Raw genomic sequence first — 20,588 nt, 5'->3', positions numbered from 1 at the left:
TGGCAGCGTTGACCTCGGATGACCCCCCAGAGGCTAATTGGTGACCTCAGATGACCCCAGAACCCAAAAAATTGAGGAGCGGTGACCTCACATGACCCCAGAGGCTTATTGGTGACCTCAGATGAACCCAGAACCCAAAAAACTTGGCAGCGGTGACCTGGGATGACCCCGGAGGCTAATTGGTGACCTCAGATGACCCCAGAACCCAAAAAACTTGGCAGCGGTGACCTGGGATGACCCCCCAGAGGCTAATTGGTGACCTCAGATGACCCCAGAACCCAAAAAACTTTGTATAGGTGACCTGGGATGACCCCCAGAGGCTAATTGGTGACCTCAGATGACCCCAGAACGCAAAAAATTGATGAGCGGTGACCTCAGATGACCCCACAGGCTAATTGGTGACCTCAGATGACCCCAGAACCCAAAAAACTTGGCAGTGGTGACCTCGGATGACCCCACAGGCTTATTGGTGACCTCAGATGACCCCAGAGGCTAATTGGTGACCTCAGATGAACCCAGAACCCAAAAAACTTGGCAGCGGTGACCTCAGATGACCCCCACAGGCTAATTGGTGACCTCAGATGACCCCAGAACCCAAAAAACTTGGCAGCGGTGACCTGGGATGACCCCCACAGGCTAATTGGTGACCTCAGATGACCCCAGAACCCAAAAAACTTTGTATAGGTGACCTCAGATGACCCCCACAGGCTAATTGGTGACCTCAGATGACCCCAGAACCCAAAAAATTGATGAGCGGTGACCTCAGATGACCCCACAGGCTAATTGGTGACCTCAGATGACCCCAAAACCCAAAAAACTTGGCAGCGTTGACCTCGGATGACCCCACAGGCTAATTGGTGACCTCAGATGACCCCAGAAACCCCCAAAATCGAGGAGTGTTGACCTCAGATGACCCCACAGGCTAATTGGTGACCTCAGATGACCCCAGAACCCAAAAAACTTGGCAGCGTTGACCTCGGATGACCCCAGAGGCTAATTGGTGACCTCAGATGACCCCAGAAACCCCCAAAATCGAGGAGTGTTGACCTCAGATGACCCCACAGGCTAATTGGTGACCTCAGATGACCCCAGAAACCCCCAAAATCGAGGAGTGTTGACCTCAGATGACCCCACAGGCTAATTGGTGACCTCAGATGACCCCAGAACCCAAAAAACTTGGCAGCGGTGACCTCAGATGACCCCCACAGGCTAATTGGTGACCTCAGATGACCCCAGAAACCCCCAAAACCGTAGAGTGTTGACCTGGGATGACCCCACAATGCTAATTGGTGACCTCACATGACCCCAGAACCCAAAAAACTTAGCAGTGGTGACCTCAGATGACCCCACAGGCTAATTGGTGACCTCAGATGACCCCAGAAACCCCCAAAATTGAGGAGTGGTGACCTTGGATGACCCCAGAGGCTAATTGGTGACCTCAGATGACCCCAGAACCCAAAAAACTTGGCAGCGGTGACCTGGGATGACCCCCAGAGGCTAATTGGTGACCTCAGATGACCCCAGAACCCAAAAAACTTGGCAGCGGTGACCTGGGATGACCCCCAGAGGCTAATTGGTGACCTCAGATGACCCCAGAACGCAAAAAACTTGGCAGCGGTGACCTCAGATGACCCCCAGAACCCAAAAAACTTTGTATAGGTGACCTCAGATGACCCCACAGGCTAATGGGTGACCTCAGATGACCCCAGAACCCAAAAAATTGAGGAGCGGTGACCTCAGATGACCCCACAGGCTAATTGGTGACCTCAGATGACCCCAGAACCCAAAAAACTTGGCAGCAGTGACCTCGGATGACCCCACAGGCTAATTGGTGACCTCAGATGACCCCAGAAACCCCCAAAATTGAGGAGTGGTGACCTGCGATGACCCCACAGGCCAATTGGTGACCTCAGATGACCCATATCGAAACTTTCATATGCCCCCCTAGTGTTTGGGTTACTTGGATTTCTCCATTATCTCCTCTGTGGTGTTTATAGTCTGATTGCTCCACCTGCTGTGGTCACCTGGGGCCTCCTCAGCAGTGCAGAGGCCTCCAACGTTTTCCTGCAATGCCCACGGAGTCATTTCAGATCTTCTGTGCTCTGGTTTCATTTTAAAGGTGTTGGGCTGGGATGAAACCACTTTAAGATTGTGTTTTCCAGCTTCAGCTTTCGCACTCTAGCTGAATGAAGCTTTCAGGCAAGATCTTTTGAGTGTAGCATGTAATGAGAAAGAAGGGAGACTTGCATCAATCTATCTTCCCTGCTAATTCCCTCCAAAGAAAGTACAGATAAACTAAGAGTTAAGGTCAAAAATGGAAAACAGGCACCGGCCCTTTTTTATTTCATGAAGGAACAACAAGAGGCTGCTTGTTTTACTAAGAAAATTATTATGAGGTACATATAAAACAACTTCCATCTGCACAACCTCCTTACATTGTACAGAGTCTATGAAGCTTTTGCAGAGTATCAGCCCCTGAACGATGCTGATTTCATCCAGTCCTTCAGCAACAGGCTGCAGGTCTCTCACCGCCGCACCTGTCTTCTTGCGTGTTGACTGAGTCCATTCAGCTTCCCTTCTGTCAGCATTCACCTCTTGGGTTTGGCTAATAAAAACTGTTAACGTTCGCTCATCTCAAGCCAAGCAGGAAACTATCTGCTCTGTAATTATCTTGGTGACACCGCATTAAAATACAAGACAAATAAGGTTTCAGGCTAAGCCCTGCTTGGATGAAAAGTGCATCATACCCAGCTGGGTTATATTACTCCCGTATGCAATACTGCACACGTTTGTCATCTAACCAGCTCAGATTAGCAAATTGACCAGCACACAGGGCAAAGGCACCTTACTCACTAACAGTTGCCTTAAGGAGGAAGCCAGAAGGGAATACATTTCCTGATATTAATGCATATTGCTGGAGGAGCAGCAACATCTGCTTGGAGGCTCTGTGCCTTTCACAAGCAGCTGGGCCCCCTGAGGGAGACCCCTGTGAGTTCTTTTAAGTGGGATTCAGCATTGCTTCAAGTATTTTGAGATATACTGCACCAACTCTCATTAAAAAAAAAAAAAAAAAAAAAAAGAAAACTGGATGGAAAAAAAAATTAAAAAAATGTAAATTATTCCAAGAGGGGAGGAGAGAGACTGGCTACAAGGAAGAACAATGAGACAATGCACAGTCCAAATGTTCATTTCCAAACACCCAGGCATTTAACAGCACTAGCTGAAGCCAAAAGAGCTCTGTTTCCAGCTTCTCTCTCCTTGCTTTTCTGCGAGCCATGTCCTGATTAAGAATTATTCATAGCACAGGGAACAAAAAACGCAGAAGCCCAAGACGACCCAGTTTCTATTCAGGTACCAAAATACAGATTCTTCCATTCTCTGTGAATGTGTTGAGAAAAGACAGAACAAGCCCATCAGCATCCAGCAAACCCTCAGGGGTCCTGGGTGTGTGTGTGGAGGTGTCCTGTGGGGCAGGGGGGCTGGGGTAGCAGCGGGCACCCACCGGGCAAGAAGTCCAGAGCTGGGACAGCGACCAGGGCTGGCCAGGGCCCTGAGACCCCCAGACCCAGCTGCGGTGGGGAGCAGGGCTGAGGTCCAGCCGGGAGCTGAGGCAGGGACAGGGACGTGCAGCCAGCCGAGTACAGGCACAGCACGGCTCAGGTGGAAGGGCAAACACTGGGGCGCAAATGCAGGGCCCAGCCAGGGGCAGAGGGTGCCCGGGTGCCACCCCCAGCCAAGGCTGCTCAGGGCAATCGGAGCCTCTTGGGGCACCTAGGGCCCTGATGCATGCCGAAAATACTGCCTTACGCATAAATGTGCATAAGTGATACAGAGCGTGGTCTTTCCTCTATCAAAATTAGCATAAACTGGGCACAACCTTAATAAAGACAATAAACAGTGTTGCAGCATTTTCAGGGTGCATATTAGAGGATGAGTAGATCCCTAAATGGTAGCATGCTTGCAATGCCCTGCCATGAAAGGTACCACAGGTCACATCCTGCTCCCTTCAAACCAACAGCAGAACACATACCGACAGCACTGCAGCTGGTACGTGGCCATTTCAGAAAACACCATCAGCTTCAAGTTTTGGGTTCAGTCTCTATTCCGTGTTTAATAGGCCTGCTCATCTTGTTGGAAAAAATAATAATCTGCTGTGACTCCAACAAAACCAGTGGTCAGAGCAGAGCATCAGATGGTGGTAATGAGCTTTATGAGTTTGCCATACACTTATTCAGAAAGCAATGTCCAGGAAAGCGATACCTGGTCCTCAGCTAAACTGTGGGCAAGCGAGGTATTACCAATGGTGTCGGTTTGGTTGAACAAAGAAATGTTATTTGGGCCTTTATTTAATAGTTTAGTTACATAGCAGACTGCTTTTCGATACCATTTTAAATAGACATTACCACTAGAGTTAATAAATTTGATGGCATTTTTATCCTCCAGCAATAGTATTATTTATCCTTAAAATAGAAATGTTCTGTTTTTCTCTGACATCTCATATTTATTTTTTCTAGAGCTTGGCAATAAAACGTCCAGGAGAACCATGTACTTGTGAACGGATGGAGCTGCAGGTGAACATCTACCTGGTAGCAGGGAACGAGAAACCATGCTGAGCTCCCAGCTGACAGTGCCTGTCAGTCTGCAAAAATGCTGTAAAATCCATAGAATCTGAGAAGTCTCATCTTACTGAAATTTAATGGTTTGGTAATCCTAGTTGCTCCTCAGAGACTCTGGGCTTAGGTTGTATAAATATCTCAGCTTGCAAGATCTGGGGCTAAAATGAGTTCCTCGGAAAAAAGTCCCGTGGAAGTTGCAAGGGTGAAGGAAGAAGCCTGGAAATAAACAACAGCGGAAAAGACACCAATAAGCAAATTCAGTGGGTCTTTGTAGTATTGCTCTAAGTTTAACTTAGCCATGTGAATGGAAGAACATTTCTTGAAGAAGTGGACATAACTTTCTTATTTAAAAGTATTGATGAACTGAAGTGGGAATATTTAAACCAGATTTTTCTCCTAGTGAGCAATTACCAGCTGCCTCCTCAGAAAGAAGCGAAGGAGAGCTGATGCTTTTCCTGCATCCCTAGCTGGTTCCTTTCCCTACGGGGCTACGGCCTCGGTGTGGTCACAGAGCACACCAAAGGCTGCCCTGGACTCTGCCACCTGGTAATAGTTCCCAGAGAATGAGAATCGGTGATGACAACACCCATCTCCTTTCCTGCCTTGATAAGACTTCAGAAGTTTCTTATGCACGTGAAATGTCTTTCAGATCTACCAGCACTATTTTAATAAGTGGAAAATTCAGGCATGCCACGGCATCTCCAACTAGAAAAACAGCTAGTTATCCTTCCATGCTACCTCTGCATCAATAAAGCCACTACTCAAGCTTCAGTGTTTAGAGTAGTTTTTGCTACCCTTTGAATACTTTGTTGGGAGCCAGGAGTTATTAAAGGATAAAATTGAATAAATGTGACATCAGCAGCTAAAGATTCAAACATCAGAGAGTGAATTTTACAAACTACTGACTGATGTTAAAAATAGTGACGCGGTTGGTTTCATAGCAGAAAACCTTTCTGACAAAAAATGTATCAATATATAGGATTAATTCCCAGAGGAAATGTTGGCAGCCCATTGACTGAACAGTCAAACATAGACTTATGGAAACACAAGAAATTCAGTGCAAGATGGAGGAAATACTTAGTGAAAGTCATCTCAGAAGTGTGTGCCATTTCTAACTTCTGTTAATGCTGAGTGCCATGGGAGTATAACTTCTGAGCAAGTTGTAATTAGAAAGCAAGGCAGGCCTCAGAAATTACTCTTATTTCAGCAGTTTCTAAGGGCACTTTTAATTGGCATTATTCAAATGCAAATGCCCCCAGATACAAGTAAGGACGTAGTCTTAAACTCTAAATTATTCCTAAATTATTCCAAGTTTCTCAGAGAGAGATTCTGTCAGTATGGGCTAGTTATCTCCTGCTGACCATTTAAAATAATAACAGCAACTTTGGTAAATTCTGAGCTAAGCCTTCTTGAAACTGATTTGCAGCGAAAAAGAGAGAGAGGAGGGAGTCAGTAAATCATCAGCAGAAAGACTGTCGGTAGGCAAAGCTTCAACACATTCAGAAGATTGTGAGCACGGAGATGTAAGTGTGTGTATCTATAAATACCTCCAAGAGAATCAACAACCACCCCTAGGGTTGGTGGTCTGGCTGGAGAAGGGGTTTGCAGCCATGAGCAGACAGCTGTTGTTGGATCCCTCTCACATTTGAAACTGCCCATCCTTGTGACTGAATATAATTCATCAAAGATGTCTAGCACTATCACCACTTGCTATGTTTAATCAAAATAAAGCATTCTCCCATTAGTCACTCATATCAAAAGGATAATAATACTTAAAAACAATTCCTTATTTTCAAGAGAGCTCACTATTAGATAGTTCTTAATTGACTGTTTTGTTGGTTATTGCATCACAACATAGGATACAATGACTTTGAGCAATGACTTTCTCTTATCTTATATTTGTGAAGCAAAATTGTTTCCTGATGTAAATTAATAGCAGCAGCTTGTATGAAGCGCAAAACCAATGCATGCTAGTAAAGTATTTATTTCATTAGGCTAAACAGACTGCCAGATGCATTCAATGACTAATACAACACGGTGAGGATTAAAAAAAAAAAAAAAAGTACAAGTAAAAGTAAAAGCCCTTGTCTCCTAAGCAGCTCAGTTTGGCAGTACTGAAGTTTCGCCCTGAGTAGTAATACATACTGCTGGAATGTATCATTTCACAGAGAGATGTTGTAGAGGAAGCAAAGAGGTGTGAGGCAGGCAGGACCTGTTATAATTCATACTTCATTGAAATTTAATTTGCAGATTGGCTGGTGTTTTCCAATTATCTGAAAATTGTCACATATTAAGTAGCAGCAGAACACACAGTACGGTACTAACAGCGTGCACCAACAAAGGACATATGCCTGTTTGTATTTCAGTACAAATCCAAACCTCTAACAGCTTGAAACAAAGCCCCCTTTGTGGTTTCATGGGCTGTAGATAAAGTTATTATGCTCTCAAAGCAAGTTTTGAAATTTCTGACAGAGAGGAATTGGCATTGTCAGACCCGCTTGAGAAATCAAGTAAAAGTGAAGGCCGTACTTCTCCTGCTTTAGGCATTTATCAGCACAACAGGGTCACAAGGTCTGAGATGCAGCTCTTTTCCCTTAATTTGTTTTTCCTTTTGCCTTGGGATAAGCTCCCTTTTGAACACTGTTTGTTCCAGACAGGATCTCTGAAGCAAACTGCAAACAGAGCAGCCACCTGCAACAACTTTGTGCTATCTTAATATAGTACCAACAGCACAGGAGTTACAGTACAGCTCATCTATCCTTCTGAAAGCTAAATAAACAGCTAGAACTTACAGGAAAAAAATGTTCAGCCTTTACATTAGGTTTTGGCAGCATTTTTAGGTAATCTCTGAATTTCTAAATAATAATAATAACAAAATGTAATGTTTTAAATGCTCATTTCGTACAGACTTCCAACTCCCTGGCCCCGCTCCCCATCCCGTAGCTTACAAACCCTGCAGCTGGAAGTCACATCTATCCACAAGAGCTGCATCTTCCACGACCTGGATGCCTCTGTCTTGTTTTTCATGGGAAAGCTTCTGCACTTGCAGAACACAGTCTGGGTCTCCCTCCAAGTCCCCCTTTCCCAAAGACGCTGCTTTGTTCTACCCTGTTAGCCACCATAAATGTCTCTTACAGAAAAATGTGAATTTGATTACAATGCATCACACAGACCTAGGAATATGAGTCAGCATGGTTCATCCCACTGCATCCAGCATCTCACGATGAAAATGACAAGGGGAATCACAACAGTGACCTTACTTTGGGCTCCAGAGTAAAATAAATAAATAAAATTCTATGTTTCAAGTAAATGAGGGCTGAACTTCAGGTTTAACTCATCAGTGAGGTAATTACTACAAGCAAATATTGTTTTCAGGTCCAGACTTAAGTATCTCCAAAATATATGAATTTGTTATTTTGGTTCAGATGTGCTTCTAATGATTACTTATGCATTGTAAATGTAAAGGATTGCAAAATAATGTAAGAAATAGGCACCTATGAGATAGGTGTTTATTCTCAGTATTCTCCCTGTAATGAGATGTGGTACTCTTACTTCAAGGTCAACTGTTTGGTTCAGTGGTGTCAAGTGCCTTAGGAATGCCACCAACTAGGCACATTTATCAATAAAAATCAGGCAGTTGTACTGAGCAGTTTTTACAGTAGCTCTTCCAGAAAGCAAAGTTAACAGGGAGGCAATGGCGCCTGTATTCACGTCCCCCACTCATTTAAAAGATAACTACATTTCTACTTCACCACATTTAAAATACAAATGAATTTCAGATATTAGATTGAAATCCATGCACAATTATGAAAAAAATATGAGCCAAATGTCATTATCACTATATTAGAAAACTGGAGTATCATTGCTTTGGTAACATAGCAGAAATGGACCTGTAATTGACACAGGACAGATAGCTGGAAAGGAAAATAATGAAGCTGCCCAGGGTGAATTTGAAGCAGCAAACTCTTTTAACTAAAGACAAAATAATTGGAAAGTTTTAGCTGAGAAATAATGGGAAAATGAACAGAAGCCTACCATAGAAATAGTTTGTGTAGGCTTAGATAAAAAATAGAGCAATTGAGACTTGAAGACAGCATTGGCAGTGATTAGAAAAGTACATACAGAAAATTAGAGAAAATGACAAAATGTTATGCATAGATGCCACCCTCTTTCAAGTCATCATTTTCTATAGAGTTGTTCAGAAACTCAAGTGTGAGTTGGGAAAAGGGGTGAAGAAATGAGACTGCACAGTTTCAGAGGCAATCTTCCTTTACTGAAGAGTAAATTGTCTCCAGATTGATGCTTTCCTGTGGTGCTGGAGTGCATAACCAGTTATCTGCACCGTCCTTTCTTCGTTTGTCAGACCTTGGATGGAAACACAGGCACAAATTGCAGTGTGTCCAAGCCCTGCACATGTGCATCACCACTGCTAAGCACGTGCATGACAAGTCTCCAAGCACTGGACTTGCACCCATACACAGCAATGCTACTTGGTAACAAATGTGCATCGAGCACATTTTGCAGCCCAAACCTGATGGGCTTGTTGCATAGGTGCAGTTCAATGGAGCAGCTGATCTTGGTACAGGGAATGGCATTTCTTTCCAATCCTCAGTTAAAACTACTGTCTCCGGGGAGCTGCCAAGCAATCTGAAGGATTAGTTACATCACTAAGTTAATCTTTTTTCTCTCTCTCTCTTTTTATTTATTTATTTTTTTTTCCGGACAAATTTCTGAGAAAGTAAGAGTACACCTCTGGGGCAATGTGTATGGCGTCCCTAAGCCTGTTACTGGGACCCGTAGGATTCATTTGCACTGTCACCGCTGTTATTTTGCTTATCACACCTCAATCTTTCAGCCAGTTAAATCCTTGAAAGAAACCAGGAAGAGAAATAGAATCACGTAAGCAAAATAATGTTCTGTGCTACACAGCAATTTTGCAAACTGTTTGCACAGATTTCAGTGCCAAAATTGCCTGAGCATTATAACTAAGGTGGCTTGGCAATGGTCCCACTTGTTAATAGGGTGGTTTCGTCATAGACCTCATGCTTAGCTCAGCACCCAGCCTGTGACTTGATTGGGACGCAGAGTTGATTTCATTCTCCCTGCAAGTATTCCTCATTCAAGAGTAAACCATCACCTGATGTGAGAGAAAACAGCCTCAGAGATTCCCTGATCTCTCTCGGCTTCCTAAGGGGTCATTCAGTTGGTGTGAGGCTGCTCCAGACACCCCTGCTTCTGGGTCCACTTCACCAGTGAGAACGAAGTGTCCTGGGGCTACAGCTCCATCCTGTACCCACCACATTACACTCTCAGGAGATCTTCAAGCTGCTATCACCTCCCCTGTGCTCCTTCCCAAAGGCAGTCTAAAAACTGGAACAGCATGTAGGGCAACATTTAAAAAATGCAGTACCTTTGGCACATTGTGCGTGATGAGCAACAATATGCCTAACTTCCTCATGAGAAACAGTTACAGTAGCAATATTTTTAATCAGCTAATCCTAACGGTCCCAGCTTTCTGCAGATTGTCCAGTCTTTGCCTAGATTTTCATTTGTTCCAAATTTGATTTTCTATGAATTGGTGCAGATGTGCTTGCAGAGGGATTTTTCATTAATCTATGCAGCTAACTCACAGCTAAAATGTTGCCAGGAGTGCTACAGCCTTTTTAATAGATGATCCTTTCCTAAAAGATGCATTTAAAACCATCAGCAATACCCACAATCAAATATATAGAGTACACATATAGAATAGAAATATCCTTTCCTACAACACTTAAAGAAGATCTCAGATGATTGTTTCTGAACTTGATAATATGCAGATGTGTCAGCAGCCTCCAGTATCTGTTCATTCAGTGTTAAAATTGATTGAAGATGGTTACTAATATCCACATCGTTTGCTCCTCCCTATTCTCTCCACTCTTTTCAATATCCATTAAAATACTTCATATAAGATTTTTCCTTCATTCTTTCTACCCCAAGGTTAAATCTTTTTATTTCCACCCAGGAGCTGAAAATGGAGTTTTGAAATAAGCAGTGCTCGTTGAAGGATTGGAGCAAGGTTGGATGAACAATTAAGATAATGGCTGGACTATCCAGCTGAATAATCATTTAGATAATGACTGCTGTCTTGGAACATTTTATGAGGTATGGAATAAAAGGAAAATCAAAAGGAATTCCCTTTGAATAGATGTTTGGCATAGCCGAGTGCTGCTGCAGCGTATCTGAATGATAAAGGATGTTCACTAAGACAAAAGCAGTATTCTTTGCTAGAGAAGAGGAGGATTTAATTTGTTGCTTTTCTTTCCCTCTCCAGATTTATATTACAAATGCAAAGTGTTGCTTTCTTGGATGCTCAGTTATTGTTCGAAAGGATATGCTCCATAAGAAAAATGAAGGACCAAATAGCACTTTCACCTTTGTTGTGCCACAGCACAGAGGTAGAAACAAGCTGCAGAGAGGATGTACTTGCGAAGTCCTTACAGGAGGAAACAATCTTTGTGCTGATTCTCTCCAAGGCAACGGATAACAGCTTGAGGCAGAAAGAATACGGGCTATAAGCTGTGTTTGATTACCTGGTTAGCTGGGTGTGTAGACTTCCTGGGGCAGGTATAATACTATTGCATACCCTCATTTGAATGTGCTAATCCAATAGTCTTTCATTCTCTGAGAAGTGGGATTCCAGATCCATTAACTACAATTTTTTCTCGGGGAGCCCAATTTTAACCTTTATGTTTCACTCCCAGCTGCTGTCAGACACTGAGGTGTCATAGACATGAATGCACTGAAAGCCTTAAGTATTTATTACGGTGGCACCACCTTTTGCAGCCCATCAGTCTTCTCAAGTTCATAGATTATTATTTCTTTTTTTACTTGAAATAACTTTTGATCCATATTGTGTGTTGAATTAGTTGTAATTTGTTGGCTTTTTAAATAATAGCTTACTAATCAAATTCCTGGACTATGCTTGTTAATACAGTAGGTTCAAATTTCCCATGCTTTAAAAATCTGTTATTTTGGACTGGAGGGAAACTATCCATTCTTTTGCCTCAGTCTCCAGGAGAACCAGGCCTTCCCTTTTAGTTAACCTTAATGAGCCAGCAGTCTATCCCCAAAGCCCAAACGACATTTTTCTGAAATAGTTCAGGCAGAATGTATTGAACATGCATCCTTTGCAATATAGTTGCTAACAAAAGTAAATATTTCAAATGACCTTTGCCAGGTCCTGTGCTTACCAGGGGTATTAATTAAACTTCCATAAAAACCTCCACAAAGGGTTCCATGAGAACCAGGAATAACCTCCCTCTGACATACCTAGCCTATTTGGGTGTCATTTAACTGACAGTACAAGCTATTTGTGACCTGTCACCCTTTTCATTACTCAATCTAAAAACTGTGTTCTTGTCTTAAAACTCTAGACAGAATTGTAGACCTCTAGCTCAGCAGTAGCAATTTTCCATTTCACTCAGCATGATGCAAACCATCAGATGCTGTGAAGGTGCTTAGACATCCACTTTAGCTGGTTGACATTGTGTTTCATGTGGTCCTGGGGAAGATTAAAAGAAAAAACATTTATACCAAATGATCTATCAAGCTAAGATTGATTTTTCAGCAGTTTCCTAAATCCATTCTTTAGCATTTGTCTATAACCTCATGATTTTGGATGAGAAAGGTAACTCCTAAAATGTCTGGAAGTATGCCATCCTTTTGACTGTAAGAGGTGTATTCTCTCCTACACGTCATTAACTTAGCCTATAAGCTCAATGTGCTACCTTTATTATTTCATAAGGACTGAAAAAGGAGAAGAGAAAGCAGCAGCAACTATATTTGGGTCCTCACGCCTCAGATATTTTAACCCATACCTTTCAGTTGTTGGTAAGTGACCTGACTTGGAAATGGCAAAGTTTGAGAATCTAAGGTACAGGAAAGCGTACTCCTGTCACCGCTGCAATCTTAAATGAGAGATGCCTTTGTGAATACCTTGCTCATATCACATGGCAGACTTTGCCCACTGGGCTGTACAGAACAGGATGCATGATTCTGTATAAACCTCATGAAGATATCTCTAAGTTTGCTTTCCCAATAAAGTTTTAAACTCACAACAGGCAGGAGCTGAACATCTCGTCTAATTCATTAATCCAATGTTTTACATTTTTATTTGAAAAGCACTGTCAAAGCACGCTAAAATTGGATATAAAGAAAACAGAAGGTGGAAACAAAAGCTTAGAGAGACAGATAATCTACTTCAAGATACGAAGAAATTCAAATCTCCTGTGAATACTTTGGAAAACATACTGGAGAGTTTAAATGACTAACTGAACCTAATTTCTTTTGTTATCACTCTCAATAAGTTGAGAGATTTTTTGTTTTACTCTCCCTTCATGTATTTACAGAATAGTCTTTGTGGCAATTTAAAGATACTTACATGTTCTTCTGAGAAGTCTGAATCATTGGCCTTTTTTACAATTATCCAGTTTATAAGAGAAAAGATTGAATCAGACCTCCACAGTAGAGAGTGACAAATGGAGTTTTCTCCTGAAATGATTCCTCGTTGAATCTTGTTGCAATAAAATTATGATTAAACCATAGCAACGAGGAGGCATATGTGTATAGGGACCGCTATTTCACATAAACAAAACTATAACTCTCAGTATTTTATTTTGATCACAACTATCATACAAATGTTCTCCTGGATGACATCTTGGATCCAATAGGGAGATAATTGCAGATAGGTGCTAATGTCTTGTCAAAGTTATACAGATTCTTTTTGAAAAAGACATCTGGTTTAAGTGTTTAATGCCAACTGAAATCTTATAACCAAAGGCAATAATTGTTTGCTGCTGATGTGCATCCATGAATAATTTAAGGACTTGCCTTTCTTTAGCCCTACATTGGCTCCTGGGATTGAAGGAACCCAGGCTTTGCATTTATTAAATAGATCTAATCTTGTTTTTATTTAATTTCCATTTTTATTGCATTTCTCCTCTCTGTTCTCATTCATGTTAACATCCTTTCCCTATTGTTACACACAAAGCTGCATGTTTAACTGCACCAAAACAAAAAGATGCTCTTGTTTCTATGCTTGCATTTCTTCAAAAAACACAAATTGGTGGGTTTCCAGGGGAATCTGTCTGAAATATCTATAGAAGTGCTCTTCAAATGCCAAAATGGCATTTACAACAAATCACACTAGTAAGTAGGGTTTCCTTTCCTTGTAAGCGAAGAAAGTGAAAGGACTTGTTACAAGGAAATGTGTTACATTTCATGTTGCATTTTGTTTGTTTGTTGTTGTTGTTTTTTAAATCAAGAAACTGCAAATATGGTAAGTTTCCTTTTCTTTATGCAGACTTAGAATGTGCTACAGGCTAGCAAGCTGATGTTTTCCTTATGTCTATTAAATCCAATGTCCAAAGAGGTATGTTTATTCTTGAGATATCCTTATCAGAACCTCTGCATGTGATTTTTAAAACAGCATTTTACCTTATCAGTAGAGCAAGAGTCATTTTAGTATTCAATGAAAAGAAAGAGCCTGAAGATAATTTTGTTTACACACACAAACATACACACACATAGAGAGAGATATAAAATATATGAATGTTATCTTTTATATCTGTTTAGTCTCAGACAAAGGTTGTTAACAGGTACCTGTCATTGTATGCACAGACCAAGTACAAATGCCAATACTGGAAGGAATTTCACCCTTTTCTAAACACACAGTACTAAAGAAACGACTCCTTATCTGGGCTTTCTCCTGCTTCCATTTAACTCAGAGTCAAAAGTGTCAAGAGGAAGAATATTAGATTCATTATAGTCTTTAAAAATATGCAAAGTGCTATATACTTCAGCTGTTAACCAATGCTAAACGCAACTTAACAGATTAAATGAATGCAGCATGTAAAATTTATATACGTCCTTGCAGTTCTTTAAGAATATGCTATACATTATTTAAAGAATAGTAATGTTAGACCTTTGGTAGCCATGCAGAATGAAGGTTTAATTATCTAGGACTAGAAAATAGCTGAATATGCCAACACAGCTTTCTTACCCTTTTTGAGCAGTAATTTAAGAAAAGTTTTCTATATCATGTTTGAAACCTTATTTTTACAAATAGTCAGCACTCCCTTAGAAATCCAGAAAAGAAAATGCTCTAAAGAATAAATGGACTAAGACCAAAAAAAAAAAAACATAAAAATAGTTTTCTTTCTCTACCTCATCTCCCTTTCTATCTTATAAACTATCAGTTCCAGATATAAGAAATAGATATACAATTCTTTGTTAAAGAGGAATGAAATAAATACTTAGGATTTTTCCCTTGTTTGTATGCAATTTGCAGGTAAAATAGAAGTTACTTCAGTAGCTCTGTACATCACAGTAAGTTGCTGGTGACTATTTCATCAAATACTCAATAGAGTCATCTTTATAGAAGATGTTGAAAAGGACTCTCTGCTCAAAATCACCTGTAATGCCGTGGTTGGGATATTCCCTTTTAGTATTGGACCCATTGGTTCAAATCTCTGCTCCGGACCAGGTAAGGAAGGGATATATCAAAACATCAGATGAGTATTCTGGCACACAGAGAGGGGTAACACCGTCTTCTATCTCATTTTCAAGGAGGGATGGGTACCGTTTACTCACCTAACTGCATGCAGGAAAGGAAGCCCAAGATAATAAAACGGCACAGACACAGAAACAGTCACAGTGGAATAACAGAAAAATTAAGTGTTCATGCCCTTGATCAGAGAGAGGCATAACAGCATGAAAACAGAGATAAACTACCTTGCATTTTCCAAATTTATCACAGGAAAATAGCATGCACGTTGAAGGTTATCACAAAACCAGCTGCTTTAGCTACATCAACAGCAAGTTACCTCCTGGTAACTCTTTGTATCTCAAAGCCTTACCTCCTTTCCTGGGTACGATTTAAGCCACAGCCTCTCCTTAGGATTATAAGAGGCTATCTCAAATACCTCTCTGCTCAATGCAACTGAGTTTTTTATTATGTACACCAGATATGTGTGCAAAATTTTCTTTTTGCTTTGTATGGGAAAGTCTAAGTGCCTTTTACAGAGGACAAGGCCTTTGTGGGGAGCAATGAGAACTTCACCTGCTTTTGAAGTAGGATACCAAGGCTCTGAAACTTCCATATGTCCTACAAATACCAAACAGCCTATTTCCATGGTGCATGCCATACCTACACAAAGACATTTGGCAACCTGTTTTTAAAATGCTGAGTGTAAACACATATTAAGGAAAAGTAGAAAACAATATTTTTGATGGAGCTTGTTTTGATCTGGGCTACTGCCTTCCTTAGCAGATCTGGAGCCTATTGATAAGAACACTCTGTCCTTGGGCTGATAACTGAACACATGACATTTTTGCTAATGCTGTTAATCTCGTTAGATATCTGCTTTAAAGTTTTTCCACAGCAAAAAGAGTCAGAGAATAGAATGGGTATGGATTTTTTGTTAACTTGTGAGACATTTTCCCCATCTTTGGAGCATTCACAGACACCAAAATGAAACAGTTTATACTCTGCAAAACCCTGTAAGCCCAGCATATCTTACTACATGAGGCAATTCCAACTCATTCAGTGAAGTGAAGGCTACTTTCAATTTGTTAAAATGGTGCATAGATCGCTTTCTGTAGAAGAATTTAGGTTATTTCGATAGACTGTTCACATTTAGCTGAGTTGTCACCATCTGTTCTACCTTACAATCACAAATGCAAGCAAACATTGTTTGCTGTTTCAGCTGGGGTATATTCTGTGTCCTGCATGGTACAAGACATATATCTTTTCTGGAGAGAATTTAGGCCCAAATTGGGAAAACTTTCCTATTCTGGTACTACAAATTCTTTGAAAAGACCATAGCAGTTTTTAGATCAAAATGCAGTGTTTGTGATGACCACTGCATAAGGACAACACGTATAAGTGAAGTTTGAGAGCACCAGTCTTCTTGTGTGCCTGATATATCATAAAATCCACAGGTGAGGAAAACAACTCCAATGCAAAAAGCAAAAAGGAGGTACTGTGACATATTCTCCTTGCCTTTTCTAATATTATAAAATTACACACGCACAAAAGAAAATGAATAATAACCCAGCATGCTGAGAATCTAAATAATGCTCACTCTTTTTCTGAAACTATGGTGCCTTAAAGAATTAACTTCAAAGCACCAGTCCAAGTAGATCTCGGCCCTTTTGTACCAAGGAAGCTGTGGCTTAACAGAATTGGCATCTGCATACATCAATACACATTGCTCTTTAAAGCAGCATCTCTTTCAGGTCTTTTAAAAAAAATTAAAATGAGTTCTCATAAAGCCTAGGAGCATTTTCCTGTTTGTATCTTCTTTTTCCTAACATTGCAAAAGTGTAGTATTAATCTCTAGCCCACTCTGCATGCAAAAGGCAGCCTTACAAAATGATAGGTATGGGTCACACAGTAGTTGCACTTACTGAGCTGTCAATATTCAACTGTTAATTAGTTGCTAATGGTACAATTTGCCCTGACAATGTTCTAGCAAAAGAAAATCTACTGTTTCAATACTCTTGACAATCTTATTTCTTGACATATTTAAGACCAGAGCAATGAAGTCTGTTATTATTTCTGTCTTCATTTCTTCACTCAAAGATTTCCTTTGAGACAATGAGGTGATGGGTAGTGGGAGACAAAGTCTCTCATCTATAGAATTCTACCTTGAATTCAGACAGGGATGCTAGTAACCAGAAACCTATTATTTTCCATCACTAGATTTTAGTGTGTCTTGCAGTAGAACATGTTTATCACAAAAAACACCACTGCAATTGCTGTCTATCCTAGACAGCTTACCTATGCTAGGTTACAGAATTTATAGCCTTGCCAGAATTGCAGGTTACATTCAAGGAAAGACTGGAGGGCCTTTTTCCTGTTATAGTTCAGCCCATTTCTAGAACACAATAATTAGAGCTGGCTAAGAAGTATAATAGGCATCAACAGAACAGCTTTTTGCTCTTGAATATTTTGCCTTTTTGATGGGAAAAGCTAGAGTAGTATTCTGTGGCAGAGTTGTTGTTGACAATGACAAAATTTTCATTGTTAAAAAAAAATGAAATACTATATTTGAACTCATTTAGCTTTTTCTATATGTTCTCTTTAAAACCTGTGGTTGGATATTGGGGAGGTGAAACACAACGTTGTTCAGACCTGATAAAAATAGCACTAGAATTATGAGTTACTCACTTAGTAAATCAAACTATCTCGCATTATCCTATGGGACATCTCAGACCTCTGGTGAATTTAGAGACATCCCTGCATAGGGATCATCCCTACTGATCCCTTGAGCAAACAAGCTCTACAGCTCTCCAGAGTTTATCAGAAAAGACCAAAACATATGAGAAGACTTCAGTCTTCTGCAGTAGAATATGAAAAAAGCTGTAGACTAATGATGATGATGATCACAGGCTTCTGAAAGAGCCAAAAGGATGGATTAGCTCATGAATTAGACATTTTAGCAGTTATGTGAAATAGATAAGTGTTATTAACTCTAAATTAGACAAGGATAAATGGAAGGGCCAAACTTCCATGACTTAGATTTTGGCAGTCTATATTTCATAGCCAAGGCTTGATTCTGAGAGTGACTGGGTATATACAGAGCAACTGAAGATGCTTAGGAACTGCAAGATGTTGATATTTCTGCATACTGCTCAGCCAAGAGCTGGACAATTGTATGTAGAGCTAAGGTAATTTCTTAAAAATTGAACAACGTGCCTTGACAAAAACAGAACATAGAGCTTAACTTCTTCATAAATTTCTAAAGCAATACAAACTACAGGAAATAAAAATTTAAAAGTTCACTATGGGCTCTACAGGTAAAAGAGGTAAGAATTAAAGACAGTATCTTGAATATCTGTGTAAATGGATGTGGATGAAAAAGAAGTTATAATCACATTTTTTATGATCATCATGAATACACTATCTGGGTGACAACTGATTTTCTTGTACTATACATAGTACTGACATTTTTTGGATGACCGAATTTACACCTTATTCATTGTTGGATGTATTACGTGATGCAACAATGAGGACAGTAGGACTACAGCTGATCATGGACCCTATGGAAATAATTTTGTCTTTCGCTCATCAAACCCTAGAGACCTATTATAGAGAAAGAGGAAGAAGGATGCCTTTGTAACAAACAAGTCTGCTAAAACAGACTCATCGAAATATCTATTTTCAATCTTAATCAGAAAGTTAACATGACAACCAGGCAAGATTTGGTTATAACTCCTAACAAAGCTCAGAAGCTAAATTTACTCTTATAGACACCACGAATCATCTGTAGCACAAGATTTAAGTACAGTTGGCTTTTATACAATAATATTTTTTGTCAGTTCCACTAAACAACGTTACCTAACATATATATATATATATCTTACTCACTTCTGATTGCTATCTTATGCTTAATTACAGATTCCTTTTAAAGGTTTACTTTTCTCTCCTGTTGACAAAGGAAATAAGCATACTATCTGGATGCATCCCTATGGTCCTGCTATTCTCTGAGGCTGTTCCAAGCCCAGAGATAAGTAGAAGCGAGCCATACAAATACTTCAACTCAGGAGCTGCCTATTTTTCCATCTTAAACTTAAGTGAATCAGGTCTTAGGCTACTGTAACAACTGAATCTTTTCAGATGAGATCACATGCTGAAGACACCCTGATTTGCACAGTCGTCAAGACACAAAATTTATGCATGAATGGGTACGTTTGCCCCTGTGTCCTAAGTAGTGTTATTTTGCATTTTGTTCACTCTCCTTCAATTTTTAATTTATAGTGGAAACGTTTTCCTATATTTCCTACTAACTTTTTTTTAAGTTATATTCTCTGAGACTCCAACTGGCTTTTTACTCTTGAGGGACTAAAACAATCTCAGTGACTATGTTTGTGTAAAAGAGATAAGCAGAGGCTCACCATACCTAACCCTAAGTGCCCTGCTATTGTCCAGGCCATAATCTCCACAATACAAGAGCTAAAATTATATTAATCCAGAGAAGATGGCACTCTCAGTTATCTCAACTCTTTACAGGGAATCCCAAGGAGATGGGCTTAAGTTTCACCTCCTAAGAAGGAAAGGGCTACAGGAAGGCTTCGATAGCAGAAATTTTAAGAACTTTATCTCTGCCTGTGCAAGCGCATGCTCCTAGAAGCAGATGCCTGCTTTAAGCAAACAATAGGAGGATTTGAAGGTCATTTTCTCACCCTTCAAGAGGAAGCTATAAGCACCAGGTTGTAAGTAAAAAAGAAGGGAAATGCACAACATTCCTCTGTGTTCAGTATGAAATCTCACCTGGCTTTCCATTCTAAGAGTATTCATTTGATCAGTCTTTGCAGGTGTTATGGGGAAGGGAAATTTTCATTGCTGAATCCTGCTAGAGATTAAGCACCACACTGCTCACTAAAGAAAAGACTTATGTGTTGGCTCGTCAGATGACTACTGAGATATCAGAGCAGACTAGTAGGCCTTTGCAGGGTTAAGTAGTCACTGAGAAGACTTTTGGGAATCTATATTTTGGATTTAGTCCTTAAAAAAAATAGTTGAGCTTTGTCTACTCTGCAGTTATAAGAAAATTCACTAGCCACAGTTAAATGCAGTACCATAATTTCCTTAATGTGTGTACATCAAAAGGAGTCAATGGAGCTTTCTCTTTTAATTGGGATCTGCATCTTGTTGATTGCTGATAAATTGGTTCCCCATATTCCGACAGAGACTCTCTGTATTGCTCAACTAGTCCAAAGTTATATAACATGATCTGGATTTCTGTGTAGTGAGATGTATTTATGAAATTGATTTCATATATCACAATAAGTTTTGGTAAATACTGTAACACTTACCCTAATATTTTGGTAACAGATGCTTTAGGAAAATGAATGTAAGTGGTTGTAGTTATCTAGATTGCACACATCTTCATGAAAAGGGATCAAAGAGGTTACTTGCTGATAGCTGTT

At 40.3% G+C, this 20,588-nt stretch overlaps 1 protein-coding gene across 1 annotated transcript in view; it reads right to left on the bottom strand.

Moving 5' to 3' along the window:
- Window positions 1-2,235: 2,235 nt before the first annotated feature.
- Window positions 2,236-20,588, bottom strand: part of LOC310900307 (uncharacterized protein) — a 178,942-nt gene continuing 160,589 nt past the window's right edge. Inside the window, exon 3 of the transcript XR_014584995.1 lies at window positions 2,236-4,832. The gene's annotated coding sequence lies outside the window, so the exon portion shown is untranslated. The remainder of the gene's footprint in view (window positions 4,833-20,588) is intronic.

This window comes from Anser anser, assembly GCF_964211835.1.
Source record: "Anser anser genome assembly, chromosome: 5".
Lineage (NCBI taxonomy): Eukaryota > Metazoa > Chordata > Aves > Anseriformes > Anatidae > Anser > Anser anser.
Note: the sequence above shows the minus strand (reverse complement) of the source record. Positions and strands in the feature narration are given on the sequence as shown.